The sequence below is a fragment of the Aotus nancymaae genome, unplaced genomic scaffold (genome assembly GCF_030222135.1).
Source record: "Aotus nancymaae isolate 86718 unplaced genomic scaffold, 86718_ANA_hifiasm-v0.15.2.pri h1tg000064l_1, whole genome shotgun sequence".
Classification (NCBI taxonomy): domain Eukaryota; kingdom Metazoa; phylum Chordata; class Mammalia; order Primates; family Aotidae; genus Aotus; species Aotus nancymaae.
This window is the reverse complement of record NW_026988479.1, coordinates 29,108,578-29,135,116: the sequence shown is the minus strand read 5'-3', so window position 1 is coordinate 29,135,116 and position 26,539 is coordinate 29,108,578. Positions and strand designations below refer to the sequence as shown.

The window sequence follows — 26,539 nt, the reverse complement described above, 5'->3', positions numbered from 1 at the left end:
CCGGGAGGGAGACTCAAACTTAGAAGGAAGGAGCTTTGGATATGATTCCAGGGAAACGTTGATCAGGCCCTGCTGTTCCCTAGAGCTTAGAACTGAGAGTGGATTCCAGTTATCACTTCTCTCTGAAGTGCTAATTAGAGGATTAGCCATTGTTCAGAGCTCTTTAGCCACTCTTTATCTCTCCCAGCTCCATTCTGAAGGGGATGACTTCAGGGGAACTAATTTTCTGTACTGCAGCCCAAAAGCCAGAACACTACTACAAGAGCCAGATAAAACCAGATTTGGCTCCTTGAGCTGGTTCACGGGGTCTTCTTTGTCTCTCTGGTTGAAAAGCAAGGTTTTTGCATCTACTTTGATCATTGGTGGAACTGGATCTTATTCTCCCTACTCAACTACATCTGTCAGCAAAGGGAGAAAGAGATACACAGAGAGAAAGGTAGAGGAAGAGAAAGGGAGTTTTCAGATCTTCACCTCCCATTTGCTAGGCTCTTACGGTGTCCTAGCCACCACTGGTTCAGTTCCCTATGCACCCTCACTTTAGTCACCCAATTCCTCACCTCAGAGGAAGGCATTTTTTTATCATCTCCATTTACAGATGAGAGAACTGAAACTCAGTATAAATGACTTGCCCAAGGTCTCATACCTGGTTCTCACTGCAGCCTGTATTTGAAACCAGGATGGTCTGACTCCAGAACCCATGCCATTCACCATGACCTTGCTGAACTATCACCTGCCAAAAGACACAGGATCACTGGTGGGTGTGAGAGGATGATGATGATACATGGCAGCTAAACTGTTATTACTGAGTGTTTATTTTGTGCCCAACATGGCACTAAGGGATTCACACACATTGTCTTATTAAAACTGTCTGACAACCCAGTGAGGTAGGTTTTATGATTTATTTGTAGATGAGAAGCTTGAAGCCTAAGGAGGTTTGGGGACCCATCTAAGGTTGCCCAGTGAGTTATGCAGTGGCTGAGCTCAGAATTAAAACAAAGTCCATCTGGCTCTAAAGATTATGCTAAGGCTGGGAAGAAAGAGGATTTCTTTATTGACTGGAGTTCACTTTGATTTATAGAATCTTCCCGAAGGAAGGTTCTCCAGGGATCTTTGATTCACTCCTCTGTCTTTAGATAAATAAGCCATTATTATCTCCTTTTGATAGTTGCAATGGGGTCAGAGATTTTCAAGGGGGTGGTTCAAAGTCACTGAGCTTGGATATTCAGAAATGTGTTTGACATCTCAAGTCCTCCCACGGTTGTTGGGTGGTTAAAAGTTGTCTGCTCCATCTCTCTGTACTCTCTTGGCCTTTCTCCATTTCATTTCCCTACCTGGTGCCCAGTGTCCACTTGCTGTTCCTGGTGCCTGGGGCACTTCTGCCTTTGTAATTTTTTTGAATCCCATTCCCTCAATAGAATTTATCCCTGCTGACCCTGTCAGGTGGCTGAGGTCAATTTGATCAAATTCATTTACAGTTAACCATTAATGGCATATTATATTAATCCTTCTGGATAAGTGCTGCAGTAAAAAATACCCCTAAACCCTGGACTAATGCTGTACACTGCAGCACAGTGGCAGGCAGCCTGAGAAATGGTTTGGTGAGGTTGTCTTGCAGGTTAGGCAAAGCACTTGACCTACACATGAAGGCTAGTCTCCCCAACACTTAACAGGTTAGAAAGGTCTTTCCTGGCAGGGCTTCAGTTGCCTTAATTGGCAAAATGGGGATGGGGATTTCTGCCTGGAAGGAGGACATAGGGTCTGCTGCTCTCTTGCAGCATTGAGATCAGTCTAATTCCAGAATTCTAATCTGGGGAGGCAGACGCTGTCAGGCAGCCAGCGAAATTAATGAGAAAATTGGAGTAAACACAACATGCGTCTTGTCAACTTGGGTTGGAAGAAGGTGACTCAGTGCCAGTCTGCAGTACCGGGCTCTCCAGGGTGTGTATACTCGGTGTACATGCCTCTTTGGAGGCACTGTGTCCTCTGAGCTAATGAATTCAAAGCCATGGATGAGGGCTTAGAAGAGAATGCCTCTACCTGGGTAGCTTCTGGAGAACGCTTCATTTACTTGAATCACATCTTAGATCTGCCCTCTGTGATCAAATTAATGAGGAGTAGCACACCACAAAGCCCCTCGGTGTGGGATAAAAAAGACATCATACTCAATAGGAATGGCAAGAGAGAGAAAGCAGTAAGTGATTGAAGAGCTTCTGTGATTTACTGCCTGGGCATAAGCTTCACAAAGCAGGGTTTCTTCTTTTCTCTGCATTGGGAAATGGGAACATCAGGAATGAGAGAAAATGCCATTTGATTGAGTTTCTTGTAATGGGGAGAATCTTTTATAAAGGATGTACACAGGAGGAGCTGCCATTTCCTGACAAGCCATTTGCTTTAATAGATCAAATATTTTTATTCCTGGTTTACTCCTTTGAGGGGAAATTTGCTTGGCAGAAAACAGGTAAAAGATGGGTGATGGGGCCTAGTCCATGGGGCTGTGCTTGAAAAGTGGTAGCAGAGAGTCAGGGACAGGTATAATTCAGGGTGAGAGTTGTGCAGATTGTCTTAAGGACTCTAGGGCTTTTAGTGACCTGGTAGGTGAATTAAAAAGGTGTGAGTTGCCTTTTTAATAATAAAGGAAAGGAATTATAACACAGTGCAAGGTCGCAAATGTAATGTCCACAGGGGGAAAACAGGCAGTGTAAATGAATAAATTGGGCTGTGAACAGGAAAGTCAATGAGACAAACCTAAAGACAGATAGTACTTAGTTCGCCTCAGTGTCTGAGAGTAATAGGGAATGGTGAGAACTGTGGGAACTACAAAACACCTGTACTGTCAAGGATTAATCCCTGGGAGTGGCTGAAAGAGCAGGCTATCAAATCAAAAACCTGGATTAGAATTCCAGTTTCCTTCTTATTGGTATTTTGACTGTGGGCAAAATATTTAACTTTATGAAGTGAAAATAGGAGGTCAAAAAACAGCATAAGAAGGATAATCCCTGCAGTGGCAAGTATAGGCTAAACTGTACTGTTGTAATAAATACCCAATGTCATGCATTGAATTGTGTCCCTCCAAATCCGTATGTTGAAGCCCTAATGCTCAGTACCTCATAATATGACCTTATTTGAGAGTGGGGTTGTTGCAGATGTAATTAGTTAAATGAGGTCATTAGGGTGGGCCCTAATCAAATATAACTGGTATCCATACAAAATAGGGACATTTGGACATATGCGCATGTGTGCATGTGTATACACACACACACAAAGAATGTCATGTGAAGGTGAAGGCTGAGTGTGGCATGATGCTTCTACAGGCCAAAGAATGCCACACAAATTGCCAGCAAATTACAAGAAGCTAGGTGAAAGGCACAGAACAGATTTTCTTTCACAGCCCTTCGAAGGAACCAACTCTACTGACACTTTGATCTTGGACTTCTAAGCTCCAGAACTGTGAGACAGTAAGTTTCTGATGTTAAGCCACTCAGTTTGTGATACTTTGTTATAGCACCTTTAGCAAACTAATACAGCTGCTGAATCCCTATGGCTCGAAACAACAGTTTGCTTCTTGCATATACTATATGCTCATTTTGAGTTGGCAGGGGACTCTGCTATTATTGTTGTCGTTGAGGTAGAGATGGTGGAGTAGCCACAATCTCAATTTGAAGCTTCATAGTCCACAGTAGCAAATTTAAGGTCTGGTATGCCCTTGTTCATACAAGAAGATTATTTTAAATATACCACTCACATTTCATTACCCAAAGGAAGTTGTCTGAGCATACCTAATTTCCAGGAGGTGAAAGGATATGTAGTTGTCTCATGTACCTGGAAGGATACCAGAATCAGATGATGAACACAAGTAATGTCTATCACAATTAAGAATATCTGCATAGGAAAAAAGATTGGATAGCAATTTTCTAAAAAGTACTGGTTGATGTGAGGATGTCTGGATTATTGTATTTTTCTAAATTTTTCTATGAAGGACACATATGCCTTTAAAGCAGAGAGAAGGCCTTTTCCTTTTTCCTTTTTAAGTAGAATAAAGGTTAGATCAGTTATCAAAAGTTACCTAGTTAATAAGTGGACAGACGAGAAAAAACTCGTCTGTCCTAATTTTCTTATTATTTTTCTTTGTTTTAAAGCAATGAGATAAAGTCAGCATTATGTGTAGTGAAATGCTGTTATCCAAAAATCTTTACATGTAAGATGGACAGGGATACCACCAGGTTGAATTTACTGTTGCCTAGAAGACTGGTGATATCATTGACAGTGACACTCTCATTTACTGTATTTATGCCCATAAGACAACTTCCACAGGGAGACTGGTTCAGGAGATGCTGGGAGGGGATGTCTCTTCAGGGAAAGATAGTCTGTGGACATAGAAAAGAAGGTAGCTAATGGATGAAAAATGATATCTTAGGTCAAGTTCCCCAGAAGGAGATCCTAGAATGATACTGTATTTGCATGTGACTTATTAAGGGAGTGCTCTGAGGAAAAGCTGGTGAGGGAGTGCGGTAGCAGAACAGGAGGGGGAAGACGCCAAGCAAAGTGTGCTTTTTTAGGCTCCGTCCCAGTCTGATCCCATGGGGAGCTCTGGAGTGAAAATTAGAGGCAGCAAATCACACTGCCATGAATGCACCTATGCAACAACTTTGCATGTTTTTCACATGTACCCCAAAACCTAAAATGCAATAAAAAAAAAAAAAGAAAATTATACCTTAGAGCTGGCTCTGACTTGATGCAAGAGAGCTGGGCTTTCATAGTCCTGCCCTTGTCAGTACTGGCTCCAAACACTATCAGCTTTCTAAACGTGAAGGCAGAGCAGATCCAGCAGCCCCAGGGCAGGCCTCTGAAGAAAGTCACAGATGTGAGCCATTAGGAGAAGAACACACAGAAGCTGGCAGAGGGATCACAGAAAGGGTAAAGGGGATCTGAGGGGCACTGGTTAGGGCATCAATAGTGCCCAGCACAGATGGGGACTCCCTGAGGACAGAGGTTCTGGTCTTGCAGATAACTTGTGCTTCACAGTGTGTGCAGAGCCTGTGGGAAAGAATTTTAATCAAGACAGAGAACAGGCTCTTAACCTGCTCCTTGCTGGCAGTGGTGGCTTTTGGCCACAGATGTCTTCATCAGCTGTCATTAGGAAGGGCTGACAGAGGTTCAAATCTCTGTGGATGCCTAGGGAAGAAAAGATACTTCGTACTGACCATGCAGGAATTCTTGACACACACTGAGGAATGAAACATGGCAATGCTGAGCGAGGTCCATGCCCTTATGGTCTGACATGTGGGAGAAAATCTTGCCCCTTGCCTTCTCTTACTATCATCTCCACTAGAATCAAGCCTGCTTGCATTTCATTCTTTCTTCTTGTTTCTTGCTAACTACTAGAAGGCAACAAGGCAAAATTTTCCTGAGGCTACATGTGAGGAAGTGCAGAGAAAAGACCTGTAGAGAGTCAGACCTGTGTTGAAATCTTGGCTCTACCACTTACTAGCTGCATGAATTAATCTTCCTGCATTTCAAGTTCCTTACATATAAAATAGGGAACCATTATACCTATACCTATTAGGGCTGTACTGATGTTAGAGAGAACTATAACCTTTTTGAATTTCACTTTCTTAATCTATACTATAAAGTGTAAAAAAATTAATAAATGATGATGATAACTCCTTCTCAGGATTGATGTGGGGTTAAAAGAACTAAATCTAGTAGACTGATAGCATAAGTTATGGTGCCTGGCCTATCCGGGGCATCCCTCTACCCCACAACTTTTTCTAAATGTAGGAAGAATGGGTTTTCCACTCTTGCTGCTTCTAGTCATGTTACTTTTCATATAGGCTTGGCATCCATTTGCAGTAGTGCGTCTTGTATTTTTTATTAAAAATCCTTCTCTTTTTTTCCCCAGCCATCATAAGGTATGGCCACAGCTATCTCTGGGTGAGCAGACACAGAGCCCTCCAGAGGGAGAGAAACCCCATCAGAAGGCCTGCTGGACCCAGGTGGAATCACTATGAATGAGGACGTGTCCAGGAACTTATCTTTCTCCTGGTAAATGCCATGAACCAACCCAGACCTGTTTAATTTCTAGGCAAGAAGCACAAATTGAATCCTGCACCACATGCATTTATCTCCTCACCTTTTTTGGCAGGAACCTTGATAGGAATTAATAGACTCACTCAAAGAGGAAAAGACATAGGGGGTACAGTGGAGCTCTTTGTCTTTATGGGACTTGAAAGAGTGAATCTCTAACAAGTCTAATTTAATATTGGTTTGAGTTAAAGTATCGTAAATTCCAGGACAAGAAGAAGAAATTGGGATGCCACAGAATGTTAGAGATAATTTAATTTAAACTCTTTCACTCAATAGAGAATCTGAGCTCAAGGAAGGGATGATCTGTCCACAGCCATATATCAAGCTGCTGCTGGCTGGACTGAGGGCTAGGGCACCTGACTCCTGGGCCAGTGCTCCAGGCAGGGCTTCTCATCTCTGTCATTCCTTTCTTTTTTTTTTTTTTTGAAGTAGAGTCTTGCTCTGTTGCCTAGGTTAGAGTGCAGTGGCATGATCTTGGCTCACTGCAACCTCTGCCTTCTGAGTTCAAGCAATTCTCCCGTTTCAGCCTCCCAAATAGCTGGGATTACAAGCAGGTGCCATCACACCCGGCTAACTTTTGTATTTTTAGTAGAGATGGGTTTTCACCACGTTGGCCAGGCTAGTCTCAGACTCCTGAGCTCAAGTGATCTGCCTGCCTCAGCCTCCCAAAGTGCTAGGATTACAGGCATGAGCTACTGCGCCTGGCCTCTGTCATTCATTTCTGCACCACTGTCATGATTTGTGTCATATTTACACACCCTCTGCACCATTATTAACATGGTCTTAATATCTGAATCAACTCTATTTTTTATTTTTAAATAAATTTATTCTGAATGGAAATTGTTGTGAAGAGAAAGCAAGGATCATTTGCCACGAATAAAAGGCAACCATAAAAAATACGTGCTATGAAATGAAGAAATACATTTTAAATACATTAAATTTTAAATATAATTTAAAATCTAAATTTAAAAGTTTAAATAATTAAAAAGTTAAAGTTTAGCAAGGTACTGTTCTGTGTGAGAAGACTGTTCACTCTCTCTGTTAAGGAGAGATTTGTCATGTTAAAGTGAACTTAAAAGGGAATAGCTTTCTCACCATAGGAGAGGACTTTTTTAATAAGGTGTTTATGAACCACCTAAAATTGCCTTTCATATCATGAGTGATCAAGTTGATCAGGAAAGAAAACGTGTTTGCAAGCTTCTAAGGAAATCTAATGCTTGATACTACTTGGGTTAGAATCCCAGCTGTGCCATTTATCAGCCACTGGAACTTGTGCAAGTTATTTACCCTCTTTCTGTTTCCTTACTCACAAAATGGGAATAATAGTGTGTGTATATCACGGAGTTATTACAAGTACTGAATAAGATATACATATAAAGCCATAGAATGGCACTCAGCATAGAATAAGCACTCAGTAGCACCAAGTATTATTGTAATTATCATTATTAAAACTTAAAGTGGTATTATGCCCTACAGCAGGGCTGCAACCTTTATCTGTAAAGGGTCAGATAGCCCATATTTTAGCCTTTGCAGTCCATTCAGTTTCTGTTGCAATAATTCAATTTTCCATAGTTCCAAGAAAGCAGGCATATGCATACATAAATTAATGGGCATGTCTCTTCTCCAATAAAATGCCACAAACATAGGTGGCAGGCTGATATAGTTATATAAAACAAAAAACAGGCCAGATGCTTTGTAGACTATTTTTGAGTGAGGTAGCATCATACTTCATACCTTAGCCCAGATCCTAAACTTTTGAATTCAATTCCATGCACCTGAAATGTAGGTTCTATTCCAGAAACTTTGGTCTCACTACCTGCTATCATCTTAACTGCTACCCAAATGGCCATGAGACTGAACAGCTCCTGAACTTGAAGTAGAATAAAGGTTAAAAGCATGGGCTTGGGAGTCAGAATGACTTGGGTTTGCTGCTCACCCTGCAAAGAGTATTATTTTCTCTTTACACAGTAGGCAATTGCAGCTCAATGGGGTGGAGTAATTTGCCCAACATCACATAGCCAGCAAATTGACATCAGTTCCACAAACATGAAATTTGGTTCTAATCCAAAAACCCTGGGGCCAGCTGCATGTCATCATGATGCTTCCTTTTCTTGTTTCTAATTTCCATGATAAACAGGGGGAGAGCTTGAGAAGGATTTAGAGTTGGAAATAATGCTCATGGCTTAGAACACCATTTTGATCTATGGAGGAAGGAGAATGCAGTCCCCAGAGACTATGAGATATAACTGAAAGAGCACAGGGCTAGATCTGCTTCTGCCCTTACCAGTGAACCCTAGATGTGTAGCTGGGCCAATGTAAGGGTAAGAGGAAGCATTTATTGAGTTCATCTTATTTTCTCTTCACAGAGAAAATTAAAATCTCTGAGATTTTAATCCCCATTGTACAGATGAACAAGGTGAGGCTCAGAAAGGTCGTTTAAATTCCCAGGGTCATAGACCTAGTGAGTGGCGCAGCTGGGATTTGAATGCTAGTCTGTCTGCTTACAAGTCCAGATTTTTCCAATGCAAAACATTCCTCAAGAGTCTACTTTCCTGCCTAGGTGAGTCTACAAATGAGGTTGTACAATGTATGTTCTGTAACTTTAGAATCATAGGTGACTCATGTTGCAGTCTTACCATGTGCTTGGCACTGTGCAAGGCCAGTCCTTCCAAATGATCCTGTGAACTTGGTGCCAGTAGTATTCTCTGTCTATAGATTTGGCAACTGTGGCTCATAGACCTTAAGTAACTTGTTCGAAGTCATTCAGCTAGTAAGAAACAGGCTGAGGTTTGAATTCAGGTCAAACTCACTTCAAAGCCCATGCTCTTAGTAGGATGACCAAATAGTTTGTCACCCAAACCAGGACACTTTTGAGAGTGAAAGGCACTATTAATAATTATGTCAAGACAGCAGCTCTTGACCACTGTGCTCATCCAAATGGGCTCTTTCTATCCCTCAGGACCACCATCAGTTATAACATGGAGAAGAAACCCATTACATCTGGCACCACCACCATTTTTATTATTACAGTTTTCTTAGAAAGCATTGTAAGAAAGAGGTCCCGTAGGAATGAGCCATTTGAAACTTGGTGCTTGAGATTTTTAGAAAGGGGTGAATGTAATTGCCTTGGGAGTTGCTATAAGAAGCAGTAACGGGAACTGGGACCCTCCTCACCTTTCCTGCACTCTCTTGACTGCAGGCACTGGGTGAAAAGGAGAGACAGATTAAAAGAGAGCTCCAAGGAAATGGAGATTTCCTTTAGATTTGGTATGATAAGAAGAAGGGCATTTCTTAGACAGAAAAGAGACCAGACCATTATAGGAAATAGTGCTTGAAAACACACACACCCTAACCCTAGTGTCACATAGTGGCAATGTTGGTGGTTGTCTCAACTGTACTCTTGGAGGTATACTGGGAGGATTGGCTGCTTCAGAATTTCCAGAATTCTACCTTAAGTGCCTTAACCCTTTGAGTAAAGGTTCATTCTTCTAGGAGATCAGTTTTAAAAAGAAACCACCATAGAACCATTTGAGTCCATTATCAGTCATAAACATAGGGGAGCTTATTACATAGCAGGTTTTCTTTTGAATTTTACAGTTGGCTAGGATGTTGGAAAGGTGAGTTTTGACAGAGAAATGGGTATAGGGAAGTTTTGGGACCTGGGCTTTTGCCCAGAAAAGGCACCTTAGTGCAGGGTCTTGGGTAACCAGGATCTCAGTGGATCCTAAGTGGTACACGGTAGAGCAAGAGTGCTGGGGAGATGGCAGTGGGAGAGAAAGTTCACCACTGTAGCATTGACTATGTCAAGTTGCAGGACCAGTGGTTCTGCAGAGAATTAGCAAGGCATGGGAGTCAGAGTGGTACAAGGCAAAGAGGACAGGGAGCTAGGACCCTGGGGTGCTGAGGCCAGCTCTGTTAATTAGAGTCTCCTAGCAAGTTAATCAATCACCCTGTGATACCTCATCTACCACAGATAAAGCTTGGCTGAAAATGAAATCATTGCTAAGGTCTTTTTCAGCTCTAATACCAAATGTGTCTGTAGACTGTGTCACTAAGTGAATCTTGCTGTGCCTAAGTGGGTGGCTGAGAGCAAAGCGGCTCTTGACTGCAGAGCAGGCATGACCTGAGCCAATGATCTCTCCCCTCCACATTACTCCTTCTTCTCACCTTGATTCTCTTGATGAGCAAGGGAGCTTTTAGCCTCTCCTTCTCTCATTTATCCTTTTAAGCAAGAGACAAGGGAGGCTGGGTAAAGATTTCTGGTAGTTCTCTCTCTCAGGATCCCAGGAGGGAGAAGATCAGAAATTAGCTGAGAGAGAACTGAGAAAAGTTAAGGTCCTAGACTCCTAACTGAAGCAAGGATAAAATCTCATGTGGAGATGGCCTGAGGACTGTCTACAAAGTCTAAGAGAACACACTGGGTCACGGGGGCTAAGACATTTAGCCTTTTGGTGCTTTGGTTTTTTCATCTTTAATGAGGACACAGGGTATAATAATATTTAATGGACATCTATGTTGACAGTAACTAGGCTGGGTGCTTTAAGTGTTATCTTATTTAATCTTCACAACAACCTTTCAAGGGAAATATTATCTTCATCTTACAGTGGAAAATCCAGCAGTGTAGAGGAGATAAATCACGTGCTCACTTATGCAGTTCAGAAGTAGTAAAGCTGGGCTGGGCATGGTGAGTCACACCTGTAATCTGAGCACTTTGGGAGGCCGAGGCAGGTGGATCACCTGAGATCAGGAGTTTGAGACTAGCCTGCCCAACATGGTGAAACCCCGTCTCTACTAAAAATACAAAAATTGCTGGACGTGGTGCCATGTGTCTGTAGTCCCAGCTACTCAGGAGGCTGAGACAGGAGAATTGCTTGAATTTGGGAGGTGGAGGCTGCAGTGACCCGAGATCACGCCACTGCACTCCAGCCTGGGCACCAGAGTGAGACTCCCTCTCAAAAACAAACAAACAAACAACAAAAAAAATGAAGTAGCAAAGCTGGGATGCACACCAGGTCTGCATGACCCTAAGATTCAAAGCTGGTTCACCACATTCTGGTACCATTTCTGAGAAGTCTGATTTCACCATCCTTCTGGCTCACTCAGGAGGCTCTGGTGTAGAGGATGGGGAAAGGAGCTGACTGCCTCAGTCCAGGTCTCGTTTATTAATTAGCCTGGCAGTTGGGGCAAGTCACTTAATCTCTCTGAGTTTTAGTTTCCTCATCTACATATAATGGAAGATTAGAATAGTTCTTACCTCAAATATTTGTTGTGATGATTAAGTAAAATTACCTATAGTGGGTTTAAGTGTCTATGGCAAAGGCTCCATAAACTTTAGCTCTTATTGTTAGTAATATTCTTCTTCTTCTTCTTTTTTTGAGACAAAGTTTCATTCTGTCGCCCAGACTGGAGTGCAGTGGCACGATCTCAGCTCACTTCAACCTCTGCCTCCTGGTTCAAGCAATTCTCCTGCTTTAAGTGTTATCTCATTTAATCTTCACGATAACCTTTCAAAAAATTTCTTCATCTTACGGTGGAAAATCCAGCATTGTAGAGAAGATAAATCACCTGCCCACTTATGCAGTTCAGAAGTAGTAAAGTTGGGCTGGGCATGTCTCCTGGATAGCTCCTGGGTAGCTGGGATTACAGGTGCCTGTCACCATGCCCAGCTAATTTTTGCATTTTTAATAGAGATAAGGTTTTGCCATGTTGGACAGGCTAGTCTTGAACTCCTGACCTCAGGTGATCTGCCTGCCTTGGCCTCTCAAAGTGCTGGGATTACAGGCGTGAGCCACCGCACCTGGCCAATAATATTATAATTCTTAAATTGTATGCAAACCACATGCAAATAAATCCTATGATTCCCCTGAATTTGTGGTTGGGTGGGGTCTTCAGATAAATTCCTGGTGGCTTCAGGTGCCACTAGTGAAAGCTAATAAGTCATCCCACCATCATCAGAAAAGCCATCCTGATCCCAGCACTTTGGGAAGCTGAGGTGGGAAGATCACTTCAGCCCAGGAGTATGAGACCAGCCTGGACAACATCGTGAGACCCTGTCTACAAACACACACACACACACACACTTAGCTGGGTGTGGTGAAATGCACCCGTGACTCCATCTACTTGGGAAGCTGAGGTGGGAGAATTTCTTGAGCTCAGGAGGTCAAGGCTGCAGTGAGCTGTAATTGTGCCACTGTACTCCAGCCTGGGTGACAGAGTGAGATCTTCTCTCTCGTGCTCTCTCTCTCTTTCACACACACACACACACACACACAAACACATACTCTAAAGAAAAACCATCCTGACATTTCCACAATTCACAAGGAGGGTTTACAATATTTCATCATTTGATCAATACCCATGAAGTAGGGAACACAGATATGCTGACCCTTTCCTTCATGTAAGTATTGAGTCACACAGATATTAGTGAGACAGAAATCTTAAAAATAGTTGTAAAGACAGGGTCTTACTATGTTGCCCAGGCTAGTCTCGAACTCCTGGATTCAAGTGATCCTCCCGCCTCAGTCTCCCAAATTGTTAGGATTGTAGGTATGAGCCACCATGCCTGCCTCCACTTTTTAAAATTTCCCAAGCCCAGACCTTTTATCTACTGTGTCATAGAGAATAAAAGTAGGTGAGTTTTAAGAACTGGGTCTCAGTTTTATATATATGTTTATATATATATGTGTGTATGTGTGTGTGTGTATGTGTGTAAATATATGCATATATATATCTGCATATGAATAGAGAAATGGCAAATTTCTCTATTCCTTATATTAATGAGGAAAGGGCAAAGAATAGGACCTGGAACTTTCCTGATGCAGGAGGGAAGCTAGGCTTCATGCCTGTCCCCTCTACAATTTTTAGAAATTTAATTTCTGGATTACAACTCAGAGTGACTCCCCAACTCTAACTAATTCAGCTCCTGGGCTGTATGTACCAGGACCAGGCCAAGTTCATTCCTTTCCCTCCGGCTTTCTCCAGGAACTGGAGAAAGCGTCCATCAAACTCCATTGGGGATTTGTTGAAATGCTCTCACCTTGGTGTGTTCCCTTCGAAAAGCTTACTCAGTATGGGCTACAGCTGATCTCTAGGAGCCAACAGGCTTGGTGTTGAGCACGAGGCTTTGGGAGGCGATAATAAACATGTTTCCACGTCCCAGCTGCCTGCTTGGCTACCTAGGTGCCTGCCTGCTGTTCCCACCCAAAACTCTGCTAGGCCTGCTGGCTGTTCTGCGTGCTGTCCTGTCCATCCCACGACACAACAGCGGCCTCTTGTGGCCATCACCAGAGCTACAGGCATTATTGTCTGGTCTCAGGGTTTTCTTCATTCTTTCCATTTATCTTAGTTAGATCTACTGTGTGCCACGCATGGTTCTAGAGACTACGAACAGAACAGTGAGCAAAACAAAGTCCTTGCTCTTCTAAGGGTGGGCCAGATGGCCCTGAGAAGTGCCTCACGGCCAGTGTGGGGGCTTTGGCTTTTATTCTGAGAAGTCGTTGGAAGTTTCTGGATAGAAGAGTAGCACAATTTGACTCAAAATAAATAAATAAATAATAAAAATAAAAAAAGAAAAAAGAAAAAAACCCATGCTTTTGCCTGAGTCCTATCCCTAGAGATTCTGATTAGATTGGTCTGAGATATGGCCTGGGATTAGAATGGCTAAAACTCTCCAGGTGTTTCTAATGTGCAGACAAGATCACTCTGGCTTCTGGGTAGAGAATGGACTAACGGGGCCAAGGGAAGAAGTAGGAAGTATAGTTGGGAGGCTATTGCTGTAATAGAAGTGAGAAGTGTGGCTAGCTCAGACCCCAGTGGAAGCAGTGAAGGTGAAGGGAAGCAGTCAAATTCTGGATTTATCTTAAAGGTAGAACTCTCAAACTTTGCTGATGGATTGGATGCAGGGTGTAAGAGAAAGTGGAAAGTCAGGATGACTCCCAGACTTTCACTCTAAGCAACGGAAAACAGGGAGTTTCCATTTGCTAAGGTGGGGAAGACTGCAAGAGAACCAGGTTTCACCAGAGACGGGAATCAGGAGTTCGAATTCGTATATGTTAAGTTTGAGATGTCTATTTGAGATCCAAATAGAGATGCTGAATGGATCAATTCAGGAGAAATGTTCAGGCTAGATATCTAAGTTTATGTGCCATCAGTGATTGATAGACGGTATTTAAAGCCTCATGGCTGGATGAGATCAGTTAGAGAGGAAGCAAAGATAAAAGAGAGAAGTCTAGGGGAGCCCCTAGTGCACTCCAGTATAGGAAGGAAGTAGGCAAAGAGCCAAGGGTAAGTGGTGCTCCAGGAACCCAAGTGAAAACGTGTTTTAAGAATGAAGGAGTTAATGATAGTCACGAGCTGCTGACCGGCTAAGGAAGATGAGTACTGATAACTGACCACTGGAATTAGCAGCATGGAGGTCACGGAAGATCACAATGTCAGGGGAGGGTTTGGGAGAGGGGCAAGACCCTCTTTGTAGACTGGGAGGAGAAGATTTGGCGACAGAGGGAACAAAAATTCTTTCAAAAAATTTCACTGTAAAGTGAGGGTGTTGGAGAATAGAATCAAGAAAGGTGTTTTTTTTTGTTTTAATATGAGAGAATTAGCATGTTTATATTTTTGTTGGGAGAGATCCTCCAGCACAGGAAAAAGAGAGTAGATACTTTAATAGAAACAAACATTTATTAAGCACATTTTTATGTTCCTGGCAGTGTGTTTAATGCTGCACATAAATATTTTTCCTCAAATTTCTTTCTCACTACAATCCTATGAGGAGGTTTTATTATTATTATTTTTTACTTTTAATTTTTAATTTTTGCAGGTACATAATAAGTATATATATTTATGGGTTACATGAACTATTTTGATTCAGGCATGCAATACATAGTAATCATATCAGGGTAAATCCCTTCATGCATTTATTATTTGTGTTACAAATAAGCCAGTCATACTCTTTTAGTTATTAAAGAATATACCACTAAATTATTTTTGACTACAGTCACCCTGTTGTGCTAGCAAATACTAAGTCTTATTCATTCTATGTTTTTATATCCATTAGTCATCCTTACTTCCCTCGTCCCCCACTACCCTTCCCAACCTCCGGTAATTGTCCTTCTACTCTCTCTCTCTCTTTTTTTTTTCCTGAGACAGAGTCTTGCTCTGTTGCCCAGGCAGAATGCAGTGGCATAATCTTGGCTCATTGCAACCTCTGCCTCCTGGGTTCAAGTGATGCTCATGCCTCAGCCTTCCAAGCAGCTGGGATTACAGGCAATGCCACCACGCCTAGCTAACTTTTGTATTTTTAGCACAGATGTGGTTTTGCTACGTTGGCCAGGCTGGTCTCAAACTCCTGGCCTCAAGTGATCCTCCCACCTTGGCCTTCTAAAGTGCTGGGAGTATAGGCGTGAGCCACCACCTCTGGTCCATCCTTCACTCTTTATCTCCATGAGTTCAATTGTTTTAATTTTCAGCTTCCACAAATAAGTGAGAACATGCAAACTTTGTCTTTCTGTGCCAGGCTTATTTTACTTAACATAATGATTGAGGGGGCTCTATTATTATCCTCAACTTATAGACAAAGAAGCCTAAGCTTTGAGAAACAAACTAACATTCCATAGACACATAGCCAATAAAATAAGAGAGCAGAGGTTCCGCCCTGGAATCCCCTTCAGAGCTAGAGTCCTTAATACCTGCTCTGCACAGCCCAGCCATTGGCATTCCTGCATTTGGGATACCCTTTTAAATGACTGAATTTTTGGTGCTCGGCTAGAAGGGATGAAATGACTCAAAAGAGCATCAAAGAAATCGACAATCAAAAGTAATCGTGACTACAGCACTATCTTATGAAGTCTCCAAGTGTCTAGAAAAGCTTCCACAATTATTTTGCTCTTTACTCTGTCATCCCAAACACAGTGTTGCTGTTACACAGAGCTGTTTACTGCCTGGAACATCCTGGGCACTCAACTTGACCATGCTTGTAGTGATGTACATGTCTGCAGGGCACAGCCTGACAGATTCCATTAAGCACACCCGCTCCTTTGTTGCCAGCCTTGTTGCTCAGATGTACTCCCTACCTCTTCCTCAGACCCACCTCTCTCCGCACTAGGCGGCATGACCTTTCCAGCACACTGTCTGCTGATAGACACTGCTGGAACAGTTCATATCCTTGGTAAGAAGCCAAAAGAAATAGTAGCTATAATAAGTTGAATAGTGTCTCCCTCGTCCAAATTTCATGTCTACCTGGAACCTCAGAATGTGACTTTATTTAGAAATAGGGTCTTTGTAGGTATTATTAGTTGAGGTGAGGTTATACTGAATTAGGGTGAGCCCTACTCCAGTGACTGTGCATTCGTCTAAGAAGAGAAAACAGAGACACAGACAGACCCTCCGGGAGAACACCATGTGACAACGAAGACGAGACTGGAGTGATGCAGCTGCAAGCCAAGAAACGCCAAGGATTGTTGGCAACACCAGAAGCGAGGAAGGATCCTTCCCCAGAGCCTTCAGACAGAACGTGGCCCCGTCAATGCCTTGATTCCGGAAGTCCAGCCTCCAGAACTGTGAGAAAGTACATTTCTGCTGTCTTGAGCCATCAGCTCTGTGGTAATTTGGTATGGTAGCTCAAGGCAATTAACATAGTACCCATTGGTCAGAACTTGGCAGTACACCTGTGAAGGATTTTATGGTACCCTCATGTGCCATGTACATCAATTAGTGCTGCACTGAATTGAGATCACCATTAAGAATGCATTAAGGAGAGGCACAGAATGATACATCTGGGAGGATCTTTGGAGATAATGTAGTTCAGCCAGCTTGTTTTAAAGATGTGGAGAGTAAAGTCCCGGTAGGGTAAGGGGCTTGTCCAAGGTCACACGGCTATTTAATTGCAGTCCCCATACAGGTTTGGTTCATTCTGCATCCTCTGTAACCTGGAATCCTGCTTGGATTTAGGTGCTCAATAAACATTTGTTGAATAAATGAATGAATATAATGCAAATGCAAGATCTCCAGCTCAAGATTCCTTCAAAAAATGTTCTCATGATACTTGCTAAGAGTAAAATTAACATTACTTTAAGTTGGCAGTTACTTTTCTTTACATGCTCAGGCTGATACCAAGCAGCTATGAATTGATTTCATATTGTTGAAAATATGAAGGTTTCTTGAAGACTTAGCTAGAAAAAATTTCTAATATTGAAGCAGAATGTTTTATAGTTTTCCCTTTACCATCTAAAAAGGACTTTCTTGTCCCATTGGACATTCCTCTTAAATAAACTGCTGAGTTTCCTAAAAAAAAGTGCCACCTAAAATTTACTAATATTATACCAACCCATTGACTCTAGTTATATTTAGCCTCAGGCCTCGGAGATAAATTTTGACTGGTTGTTCACAAGGACAAAGGCAACATAATGAATAGCCATCATTTATTTGGCAACTATTATATGCCAGATATTAAGCACTTTGTTACGTTATCACCAATCTTCACAATAAAGATTAATGATAACTTTTACAGTATTGATTGTTCCTTTGTTGTCCAGTAAGACAGCCACTAGCCTTGTAAGAAGCTCTTTTTGGAGGCTGACATTAGCAGTGATATACTCATGGTTGGGCAAACATATAGGAGGATGCTATTTAGAGTTTTGAAACTGTGAAGAACTTATCTTGCAGATGAAGTCCTTCAAGTGTGCTGTGACATATCTACAGAGATGTTTGTAAAAGCAAAATATTGGAAACAAACATCTAAAATGTCCATCAAGAGGGGTTGGCTAAAGAGTACATTCCATTAATAAAATGCCAGCAAGCCACTCAAAATACTCAAAAGAATGAGGTAGATCTATGGGTACTGGTATGGAAAAATGTCCAAGATAATAGGATCTGTAGAGTACAGTCACATTTGTATAAAAATATAATTATATAGAATATATATAGGAAGGGAGCTGGGAAGTAAAGATGGTATATTATTTGTATAAAAGAAAGACAGTTATGGAGAATATATATAGAAAGGAAGGAAGGGAGGGAGAAAATTCCTGGAAGGATGTATAAAATACTGCTAATATATGGGTAGTATAACTAGGGAGCTGGAGGTGGGAGGCAAAGAACAGTGTTGCTTTTTTAACCTAAAAACCTTCTATACTGTTCATAGGTTTAAACAATGTGTATGGATTAAATTTATGATTTAAAACTGAGTTATTTAAAAATAATAAGAAAGTAGAGGGTATTTGACTTGTCATTAATATCCCTAGGTGCTGCAAAGATACCACAAAGAAACCACCCAAGCTTATTTCTGCACTGATGCTCAGAAATTCTTAAGAAGTTGGCTCTTAGCATAATGTATACTGATATATGAAAGCTCAGGTTAATAACATGCTCAGAATAGACCAGGGATAGCAGCACTGAACACATTCAAAGTGGAGTTGGCCAAGCTGTTAGAGGAAAGATATTCCAGAGAGCAAATGTTGGGCAGATGGATGGTGCAAGATGCTTCCCAAAATGTTACCAAGTCTCAAAAGGATACAGAAAAATGTAATATGTAACATGAATTCTTAATTTACAAGGGGCCTCTTTTTCTCTTAAGGAAACACTTACTTCCAAATACTTCCTCCTGCTGTTAGTGCTAATTTGTGAGCCATTAGATAGTAAGCTATTCAATCAGAGAGTGACCCTAATGTTCACTGATGGCCTTCTCTGACCCTGGCATTTTACCCCTCACAACAACCTGATGAGGTAGGATTTTCACAAATCAGTGAAGTGATAAAGTAGTAAAGTAACTTGTCTAAGGTCACTTGGGGAGCAGGTGGAGGAGTCCTCCTTTGACCCTCCTACTTGCTAAGGTATGTGCATCTTAGCATTCTAGAGAGGGGAGGGTCCCTTAGGCATCATCTTAGTCTACCAGTAGTGGCCAAGGTGAGCCTAGGACTCAGGTATCCATTCCCAGTGGGAGTTCTTTCACCCTAACCATCTTCCCCTTAGATCTTTCATATGTACATGGATGTCTTGGACAATGTTGAATGGAACTTAATTGAGGATGTTACATGTCCAGTAATGTAATAGAACTCTAATAATGAGGTTCCTTTCTGAAACCGGCACTCCCCTAACCTGAATACCCATTTTATTTTTGCCCTTTCCCCATGTCCTTGAGCACCACTTGTTAATTCCATAGTCTATGAAAGATGGGTTACTGAGGCACCACTTACTTTAACTTCATCTAAACCAAAAATATATATGAAAGCAAAGGTTCATTATTTAGCTTTCTTCTAACGCACATTTTGAAGTGTAGCACTGATCATGCCACTCTTCTCTTTAAAACCATTTAATTTGTTCTTAGAATGAAAAGAAATTCTTAGCCTCAGCTTATAAGGGGGCCCTGCAATTGGCTCTGGCCCACTCTGCAATATCAGGAGCCACACTGGTCTTTTTTTGTCACCCCTTCACCTTGGCTCTTATCTTTTATGGCCTTTGCACGTGCTTTTACATCTGCCTGGAACATTTTTCCCCTGAGCATCTCCTTCACAGGAATCAGCTAAAAGACTACTACTTTGCAGAGGCTTTCTGTGAGCCCCTGGGTAGGCCTTTGAGACTCTTGTAACACTTGTCTTTACTTGATCATGACATGTCTTCCCCAGAAAATTCTGGCCTCCAGAAGGGCAGGGAGTACATTTATCTTATCACTGTGAGTTTAGCTGTCAGCAAGCAGCCTGGCATGTGCTAGGTGCCCTATTAATAGTTGTTGGTTAAATAAACGAGAGGAGAGGAAAACCTATACAATATACATGAGAGAGTTCAGAAAGCCTAATAGATTTACACAAATATGATTGCAGAGCTTATCACTATTTTATACTCAGATATAATAACATATGTTTACAATCATACCCCCAAGTTATTGACAAAGACTCTGTTCAGTGTGTTGCTAGACAGGGTAGTACTGAAATTCATTGGAAAACTATTTCTGTCAAAATGTTCAAATTGAAAAATGTCTTATTCCAATGGGAATATTAACTATCTGAAAAAAACAAAACACTTAGCAAAATACCTATTGATGCCAGATAAAATGTTACTATATTTGAATTAATGTAAGCTGTATTTATACATTTTTATATTGCAGCTGGATACATTTTATTTTTCTCCATTTTATGCAGTCCCCAGGAGGTTCATGGATAAGAAAATAAATGAGGCTGTGCGTGGTGACTCACACCTGTAATCCAAGCACTTTGGGAAGCCAAGGCAGACGGATCACCTGAGGTCCAGCCTGGCCAACGTGGTGAAACCCTGTCTCTACTAAAAATATAAAAATCATCCAGGTGTGGTGCTTGGGCGCTTGTAATCTCATTAGCCTCTAATCTACTTGGGAGGCTGAGGCACAAGAATCGCTTGAACCCAGGAGGCGGAGGTTGTAGTGAGCCAAGATTGCACTCCAGCCTGGGTGACAGAGTGAGACTATGTTTCAAAAAAAAAAAAAAAAAAAGAAAGAAAGAAAGAAAAGAAATGATGAACTTCTTTCTCCATTAGCATGTCATTGCCATGTTCAAATGGCTTGCCCATAAATTCCAATATTTTTTCTCAGAATAAAGTGGTAAAATCTGCAGTCTTCTAATTTTATCTTATCTACTTCCTTTGTGTTCCAGAAGAGCCAAGTAGCATATTACCTTCATATTCATCAAGTAAAAAGGTACATTGAGACCTAGATGCTAAATGATTCCTTTAAGTTCATATTATTTATCAGTATTCACCCATCCTCTATGTCTGATGATGTAACAAATATTTAGTGATTGCCACCTTGGTGCCAGGGTCTGTTTTAGCTGCTGGGAATATAAGATAGGTAAGGTCCCTGTTTTCATGGAGCTCATGTTTTAGATGGGGAAACAGAGAATAAACAAGAAAACAAATAAATAAAAAATTAATATCAAAGCAACAAATACTATGATGAAAATAAAAGAAAAATGAAAAAGAGGATATTAAACCCTCGTTCTAACCCCAACCTAGGAACACCTACTTTAGTATGGTCAGGGAGGCCTCTCTGAAATGGTGATAACTAAGCTGAGATCTGAATGACAAGAAACCAGTCAAGGGAACATCTGGGGTAGATCATTCCAGACAGAGAGGCAGCATGAAAAAGGTTCTGAGGTGGGAGCAGACTTGGTGTGTGTGTTAGAGGAACAGCAAGGAAGCCAGGGTGGCTGGGATATAATGGATGAGGTGAAGAGTACTAGGCAATGAGTTTGGACCCATAGGAGAGAGCCAGGTCATACTAGCATCCCTTAGGCCATGGCAAGGACGATGGATTTTCTTCTGAAAAAAATTTTTTTTTTTCAGTGAGGATAAATGCTGTGGAGTATAAGCAGAGGTTAACAGGACATGATTTATTACTTTGACAGTTCATTCCAGTGGCAGTGTGGAGAATGGATGACCTGGGGAGAAAAGTGGAAGCAGGAAGCTCAGTAAGGACCATCAAATAGTACATGTGAGAGATGGCAGGGTCTTGGGCTAGGATGGTGTCAGTGGAGGTAGGGAGTAGTGGATAGATTGCACATATGTTTTCTGAAGCGAGACAATAGGACTTGCAGACATAATGAATGTGGAGAGTAAAGCAAATAGAGTCAAAGATGTTGCTTTTGCTTAAGCAAATGAGATGATGGTGTCATTTACTGAGAGAAGACGGCAGGGGAGAAACTGGATTTTGTATTATCAGGGAAACGAATAAAAAATTCTATATTTGACATATTAATTTTGAGATGCCATGAGGGATGTCTGGCTAAGTGGAGATGCCAAGTAGGAAGGCATTATATCTACAAGTCTGAAAGGCTACATTTGGAGCTGGAATATACCTTTGGGAGTCTTCAGCGTGGGGATGGCATTTAAAACTTTGGAAGTGGTAATGCCACCAAGGAAAAGTGCTATGGAAAAGAGGCGGCCATACCTCCCAAGCCTTCATTCTTAATTCTCACATCAACCGATGGACATAGTCAGAGACCACAGAACAAGTTCATTCCTGTTCCATTAAGTGCAGCAAATATTGTCTTTTCTATATGAAAGGTGTTACCCTAAGATACAGAAGCTACAAAAATAGGTGACTAATATATGATGTCATCTGTCAAGTTGCTAAAAAAATTGATAAGGAGAGAACAATTCTAATAGAAAAGGTGGAATATGTTAAGGTATTTGCAAGGGAGTGGGGAAGATCTTCAAAAGGTGGATTTGGGAAGACAGGATGAGAACAGAGCTTGGAGGGTCAAAAAATTAGATTTTTCATGCTTCAGAGAGAACAGGGCACCATCGAAGATTTCTGATTTCCATGATCAGATTAACACCTTTCCTTCTGCATCTATGACTAATTCATCCTCCCATGTCTAGCTCAAATCTCACCTAGTCCACAAAGCATTGCCCATTCTCTGCTCACATACTCACTTTTCATCTTTAAGTCCTCCTGCATTTATTATCTAGTGCTAATCCATTTAGCACTTTATACACTGTCTCTTTCACATGGTTTATGACAGGAGCATCTTATTTTCTCAACTGGTCTGTAAATTCCTTCTAAGCAGGATCTAACTTAAATCCATAGCTCACGCTCATGGCTCTGAACACAAGCCTTCAAATAATGCCTATTGCGTTAAGTATCACCTCTTCAGGGAATTCTTCTCTGACCAAATGAGGCTCTTTCATTCTAGGCTCTTATAGAATCATTTCCTTTAGCACACTGCTCAGTTTTAAACTATACACTCCATGTGACTACGTGAATTGGATCTGCTTTCCCATAGGCTATAATTCCCCAAAGAGCAGAGACCATGTCTAGTTTTGCTTGTAGTAGTGTTCCCAGTTTGTGTGCAACAAACATCTGCTAAAAATTAAAGGAACAGGCATGAACTTAGGTGTTCAAAGCATAAAGGGGCTTTAGAAGAGCAGCCTCAGGAATGGTCCAATTGTTTGCTTACAGTTTCTGAAAGAGGAGTGAAATCCACAATGAAAAACTACTACATGAGAGGGAGTGTCTTCTGATGAACTCCCTTCTGCTTAGGGACAAACTATTTCTCAGATGGTTGCTTTTCTATGTGAATAAGGTCCCTTAAAGGCTGATTTATCATCACTTAGGACACTTGAGTCCTCCCTATGGCACAGCTGAGTTGGAGGCAAAGCAGTGTTCCCAACTGTCAGGAAGAATAAGCATACTGGCAGCAGCCTCAGATCCTCTAGGCAGATGGAGTGACATATGTGTATTTACATATATATATTTCCTAATCAATAGGTTCCAGCAAAAACATGAAAACTTAAGAACATGATTGGAATTTAAGGGGCTCTGAAGGAGTTTACTTCCTTAAAGAAAATTAGGGCGGGCGCAGTGGCTCACGCCTATAATCTCAGCACTTTGGGAGGCCAAGGCAGTTGGATCACCTGAGGTCCAGCCTGGCCAACATGGTGAAACCCTGTCTCTGCTAAAAATACAAAAATGAGCCAGGCATGGTGGTACGCACCTGTAGTGCCAGGTATTTGGGAGGCTGAGGCAGAAGAATCACTTGAACCCGGGTGGTGGTGGTTGAGCCTAGATCACACCAGCCTGGGCAACAGAGTGAGACTCCCTTTCAAAAAAAAAAAGAAAAAGGAAATTAGGGTAAATGTTTTTTTGCTGCAGATGACTTTAGGAATAAAAACTAAAAATACTCTTGAATGATCAAACTTTCCCCACTAAATATGTAAATCTTCTTTTCCAAATTAGGTACTTCTAGCATTTCTTCTGAGAAATGCATTTGTGGGGCCAGCCAAAAGGAGTTTTGAAATCTTCTAAACATATTTTTGCACTCCCCGCCCCCCTGCCTGCTTTGTGATTGTCTCCCTTCACTAGACATACAGGCCTATTTCTTCTCTTTCTCCAACATGCTGACCTTGCCATTGCTCTTTCCTCTGCCTGGAGTATCCCTCCTAATTTTTGAATGTCTGGCTCCTCATAATTTGGGTCTCAGCACAATGCCCTTTTTGAAGGGGTTTCTCTGATCCCTAGTGAGTAGATTCACTCTCTGTCACTGTGGAGTCCCTGGCTCATGGAACAACGCTTGACACATAGCAGGTGGTCAGTAAATACTTGTTAATGAATAAACAGGTTAAGAAAAGCCAACTATACTCCCGCAGAATCTGATAACCTGTCTGCTGTTTGAGCTATGTGTACTAGAGGCAACAGAAATGATGACTTGATGATTTAGCCTAGCATTTATTGCTTCTAATTCTTGTTTTGTTCATGTATGTGATCGTTTTCAAGGAATATGGTTTCCAATTTTATCCACCAGAGAACCACATTTTGTTCCTGTAATTCATGTGAAGATGACCTTATCACATACTGCTTGTTACCCACAACCTCCATTCTTCCTTTCTTAATTACAGAAGCCCAAACTTTGGGACAATGTGTCCAGTTAAAAATAAACATGCTCCTCTCTGCAGGCTTTCTTACAGCTACAACAGGTAGCCATGTCTCCTAGTTTTGGCCACTGCATAGCAGAAGTTGGGTTAGGCTTTGGGAAAGCTATCACTTTCTTGATAAAAAGGTGCAAACTCATCTGCTGTTCCTTTGACCTTCTACCCCTCTCCCTGTCTGGAATGTAGACACGAAGCTGGAGGTAAAGGTGTCATCCTGTGTAGCAGGTGCTGTCATTGCTTTGCCCACACAGGCTTCCTGTTGAAAACTCCTGTGAGTCTCCATCTGAGGGCTTTTGCTAGTTATAGGATCATGCTGAGCCTGTAGAATGCAGGCTGAAAGTGCCAGGGGGGTTAGTGACCCTGCGAGCAGACCTTAACTAATGACAGATGGAACCAGCTCTTTGGCCTTGAGGTGGGACAACTCTGAGGCATGAGCAACACACATCTGGGGCAGAGAGCTCCCTGAGGTCCCCAGTGGGACTGAACACTGGTTGTCCACAGCAGTAACCCACTCATAAACACATCCTGTGTGGGCTTCCTTTGCTTGTCTCACTTCCCCACTTGCTTACCTTCCTGGGATCACTTCCCGAATAAACTACTTGCATGTGAATCCTTTTCTCAGGAACGTCTTCTGGGGGACCCCGACCTAAGGCATCTGTGACCTTGAGGATGAAAGCCACATGCTAAGGATAGAGAGGGGTCTAGAAACAGCCGAGTCCCTGATGCCAGTTCCTAAGTCCCTGCACCAGCCTTGGACTGCCTATCTCTGGATTTGAGAAAAATAAATCTCTTAGCTATTATGATAAGCCACCACAATCAGGTGGCATGCAGCCAAATGCAATTCTGAGGTGTGTGGGAATGTTTAGTTGACCACAAATGCAAATATAGTCATCGGTTGGACAAGGCTACTAACAAAGCTGACACTGGCTGCATGACTAGCCCCTTACAGGTGGCAGATCAGAGCTAACACAGGGTTTGCTTACCAGTTGCTGTATTTAGTCCCTGTGCTAATTCTCTGAGATTGGCATTATCAATTCTGTTTTACTAAAGCAGAGAAAGGCTGGGGCCCTTGTCCATGGTTACAAGGCTAGGGATAAAATCAGGATTCAAAGTCCAGCAATCTTTTGCCATAGGGACATAAAGGCTAGGCTTTCATTCTAAGGAGTTTTTGGTATTTAAATAATGAGTCACACCTGCCATCTGTTGCCTTTGCTTTCTCCTAACATCTTGTGCTTTTCCATGCCTGTTAACCATCACCACTCTTCACCCTGATGGAACTGCAGACTTTTGCTTCTACCAGAGCTAACTCTCCTGCCAAATCTCACCATAAACTACACACTATAATCACAAGCTCGTTAAAAATGTACCAAATCCTCGTCTTTTTTTTTCTCAAGCTCTTGCCTTTGCCAGGAATGCTTTATTTCAGAAGAGTAAATTGCTGTATTTGGGCCCAAGGAGGATAGTCTGGTATCTGCAGGCATGTTGTGGACAGGCTACCCATCTCAGTGTAGCTCATAGCACTGAAAACGTACACAATGCTTAGGTGTAAATATTTGTAAGGTTAAAGTGGGTAGCAATACTGGAATCCAAGTTGAATTCAAATTTACTATGATGGGCACTGTGGCTCATGATTGTAATCCCAGCATTTTGGGAGGTTCAGGCAGGATTACTTGAGGTCAGGAGTTAGAAACAGCCTGAGCAACATAACAAGACCCATCTCTACACACAAATGCGTGCACACATACACACACACACAATTAGCCAGATGCGTTAGCTACTCACAAGGCTGAGGCAGAATTGCTGAGCCCAGGTTGTGACTGCAGCAAGCCATGATCACGCCACCATACTCTAGCCTGGGTGACAAAGCGAGACTGCCCTTCCCCCGAAAAAGTTACCCATTTAAAATCATTAACATTGGCTGGGTGTGGTGGCTCATGCCTGTAATCCCAGCACTTTGGGAGCCCAAAGGGGGTGGATACCTGAGGTCAAGAGTTTGAGACCAGTCTTGCTAACATGGTGAAACCCCATTTCTACTAAAAATACAAAAAATTAGCTGGGTGTGGTGGTG

General features: G+C 41.9%; 1 long non-coding RNA gene across 1 annotated transcript in view; it reads left to right on the top strand.

Moving 5' to 3' along the window:
* Nucleotides 1-6,170, top strand: part of LOC110567043 (uncharacterized) — a 103,409-nt gene extending 97,239 nt beyond the window's left edge. The window contains exon 3 of the long non-coding RNA XR_002477501.2: nt 5,900-6,170. This is a non-coding gene — a long non-coding RNA (uncharacterized LOC110567043). The remainder of the gene's footprint in view (nt 1-5,899) is intronic.
* The last annotated feature ends 20,369 nt before the right edge of the window (nt 6,171-26,539 follow it).